Below are 366 nucleotides of genomic sequence, written 5' to 3' on the forward strand. Positions count from 1 at the left end.
ATGAGTTTTTTTTTCCCTCCCTTCTAAAGCTTTTAAACATTAAAAAGAAAAACGCCAAATCCAGAACTCCAAACACAATAAAAAAACAAAGACATGAAGAAAAATAACAAGAGATAAAAGCTCTCAGTCCCAGCCCCAGACAAGAAGCCGCTCTGACGTCCTTGGGCGCCGGGAGGTGTTAACCCTTTGCTGCCGGGCGAAGCCGCCTCCCTCCCGGCGTTGGGCCCGGCCCCGCCCGCTTCGCGCGGAGAGCCATGGTCGTCGCCTTCAGTCTGGCTCTGGATACAAGGCTTCAGTTCTCTATTTTTGCCAAACCCGCACGAGCTCACCTCCACCCCCAACTCCCCACCGCACCCCCACCCCCCA

Source organism: Pteropus alecto, unplaced genomic scaffold (genome assembly GCF_000325575.1).
Source record: "Pteropus alecto unplaced genomic scaffold, ASM32557v1 scaffold71, whole genome shotgun sequence".
Taxonomy (NCBI): domain Eukaryota; kingdom Metazoa; phylum Chordata; class Mammalia; order Chiroptera; family Pteropodidae; genus Pteropus; species Pteropus alecto.